Genomic DNA, 3,336 nt, shown 5'->3' on the forward strand with positions numbered 1-3,336 from the left:
CATACACATAATTACTAGAGGCAACAATAATAATCAAAAGGTGTACATTTATTAATAAGCAATTTAATAAATGTTTATTGTTTATTATTCATTATCTTATTAATAAATGCTTATTTATTAAACATATTAATAAATGTTAATTTCCAGCATATTTTGGGTTCATTTTAAGCAAGCAATACAGTCATTTTTATACAACAGTTGAGTTAAATAAAACTACCCAGCACGTTGGGCAAACATTTAAAGGGATAGTTCACCCAAAAATGAAAATTTGATGTTTATCTGCTTACCCCCAGTGCATCCAAGATGTAGGTGACTTTTTTTCTTCAGTCGAACGCAAATTATGATTTTTAACAACTTCGTCCAACTTCGTTCAGCTTCCTGTTAGTGAGGTCAAAAAACGCGTTCTGAAGACGGAAGTGATGTCTCGCCCATATACTTCAATGAGCGCGAGACATCACTTCCGTTGTCAGAGCGCGATCAGACCTCACTAGCCGGAAGCTGAACGAACTTGGACATAGTGGTGTATTAGAGGTAAAAAATTATATAAATACTGTTCGGTTTCTCACACAAACCGATCGTTTCGTGTCTTAGGACATTAATGTGCCGTCACGAGCCGCAGGGTTTAATTTGGACTTGTCTATGGAAGTTTTTTCGACTCTTATTGTTCAAGTTCCCAATCACTGCTATTATTTGACTGACAGACGGCAGCGGTTGCAGTTAAAAATCATAATTTGCGTTCGACTGAAGAAAAAAAGTAATCTACATCTTGGATGCCCTGGGGGTAAGCAGATAAACATCAAATTTTCATTTTTGGGTGAACTATCCCTTTAACCCAAGCACTGGGTTAAAGCAACCCAATTGCTGGGTTTGTCCATTTTCAACCCAGCTTTTTTTAGAGTGTATACATATATATCTTTTTTCCTTTAGACATGGATTTTGACTTGGTTTGTGCCAAATTTGCCAGTATTACCAGGGATTTTAAGGTATGGTTGCTGGTGATTTTGTTTTGGAACCTTCAGAAAACTTTAACTCGATTTTTCTAGAAATTGACTTTGCAGACTCTATTGACTTCAAACTGGTGTAGCTCAGTCATTTTTTGTCTGATTCCGATTCAAATCATATATCATCTTGAAGGTTTTTATTAGAGAATGTGATAATAAGTAACTTATTTTTGAAAATTTGCTCATTGTGACTCATTTTGCCAGCACTGGTCATATATAAAGCAATCGTGTCTCTACAGAAAATTTGGACTAAACCAATTCATAGGATTAGCCTTACGATCTTTTTATTAACTTTTTGAAGCTCCAGTGGTAGTTGCATGGACTGTCAATGGAGGGACAGAAATCTCTCAGATTTCATTAAAATATCTTCATTTGTGTTTTGAAGATGAACGAAAGTCTTATGGATTTGGAACGGCATGAGGGTGAGTAAATGATTACAGAATTTTAATTTTTGGGTAAACTAACCCTTAAAGCACAGCTCACATAGTTGTCATTTTCAAATCAAATCGCTTTCTGTTGGTAAAACAGGCAAATTCGAGTGACCAACTTGAACATGAGCGCAACCTGCGTGGCGATTGACTTTCGTTCTCACGAGAAACTCCCACTCACATGAATTCCTATGACTGGATTTTGCTTGCAAGATTTCACTGAACAAAGGTAAATGTGACAGCACCTTTCGTGTGAAGAACATTTTATAAATCTAAGGAAACTTCATCCACTATTGTGGAATGTAAAGGTTCCATGGTTGTTAAAGGTTCTTCATGGAACCATGGATGCCAATAAAAAGACTTTTAAGAGTGTATATATTACCTGGTTTAGTTTAGCAGCTATAAGAATAAGTGCCGAGGCATTAATGGTCAGCGGGACGCTGGACAAAGTATTGCGGTGCCGCTATCACACAGCACTTTTTCTACAAGAGCCTCTTTATACAGAGCAAATTCACCTTTGTTAGACTGCTGGGCTGACAAGCAGGGCAGGGAAGCCAGGACCAGCCCTGTTTAATGCCTGTGCCCTGTAAAACAGCATTGCGCAGCAGAAAAGTCAGGCCTGTGTTAAATACCTGCAGGGCATACTCCAGGCAACCAGGGGAGAAGAAGAGAGAAATGGAGGGAGGAAAAAGAACTAGGCCATCTAAAAAAAGGAGAGATGGGGAACAGGAACTCTCACCTGGCAGGATTTGATGACACACATAAGTTGCAGGATGTAATTCAAACTAAGTTTCAGAATAGCAGCGGTCTGAAACACATCAACAAAACAATTTGCTCTTGAGTTTGTTACATAAAATATAAATGTTAGCAATATTACCATGCTGTTTTGCTATATTTTACCCTGTAGCATAGCTTTAAAGGGTTTTTAAAATAATGTCAAAAATGAAAATAATGTCATTAATTACTCACCCTCATGCCGTTCTACACCCGTAAGACCTTCGTTCATCTTCGGAACACAAATTAAGATATTTTTGATGAAATCCGATGGATCAGTGAGGCCTGCATAGCCAGCAATGACATTTCCTCCCTAAAGATCCTTTAATGTACTAAAAACATATTTAAATCAGTTCATGTGAGTACAGTGGTTCAATATTAATATTATAAAGCGACGAGAATATTTTTGGTGCGTCAAAAAAACTACTTAAAATAATGATATAGTGATGGCCGATTTCAAAACACTGCTTCAGGAAGCTTCAGAGCGTTATGATTCTTCTGTGTCGAATCATGATTCGGATCGCGTGTCAAACCGCCAAATTGCTGATCACGTGACTTTGGCGCTCCGAACCGCTGATTCGACACGCTGATTCATAACGCTCTGAAACTCCATGAAGCAAAATAAATACAGTTGGCTGGTAACTTTATAAATAATTTTAAGAATGATAATCTCTTTTTTATTACAGAATGTGCTGCTCACAACAAATATGCTGGTAATACAACTGAAAAGTCCCATTGTCATAAGGACAATGCTGTTCAAAAGTTTGGGGTTAGTACGCGATTTTTTTAAAGAAAAAATACTTCTATTCTATTCAAGAATGAATTAAATTGAACAAAATTGACAGCAGACATTTACAAAATTACAAAATATATACATTTCAAATACATGCTGTTCTGAAAACATTTTAAAACATTTATCTTTCATGTTGTTTGTTGCCTGCTCTCTGGCGCGATTCCATCCTTAACTAAAACAGATCACGCCACACAGACATAATTAAACTAAATTAATCTTGGAATAAACAACAATAATAATAACAGTTATAAGATAAATTTTCCATTAATTTTTAGTACTGAAACAAATGCTTTCCACCGCCATAAGAAATATATAGAAACTTCCTACTGTGAATGCGTCT

The 3,336-nt window shown here is 36.4% G+C and overlaps 1 long non-coding RNA gene across 1 annotated transcript; it reads left to right on the top strand.

Moving 5' to 3' along the window:
* Positions 1-1,388: 1,388 nt before the first annotated feature.
* LOC125280356 lies at positions 1,389-2,280 on the top strand. Its single transcript, XR_007187584.1, has 3 exons — positions 1,389-1,423; positions 1,530-1,658; positions 2,068-2,280. It is a non-coding gene; the product is annotated as an uncharacterized LOC125280356 (long non-coding RNA).
* The last annotated feature ends 1,056 nt before the right edge of the window (positions 2,281-3,336 follow it).

Source organism: Megalobrama amblycephala, linkage group LG12 (genome assembly GCF_018812025.1).
Source record: "Megalobrama amblycephala isolate DHTTF-2021 linkage group LG12, ASM1881202v1, whole genome shotgun sequence".
Classification (NCBI taxonomy): domain Eukaryota; kingdom Metazoa; phylum Chordata; class Actinopteri; order Cypriniformes; family Xenocyprididae; genus Megalobrama; species Megalobrama amblycephala.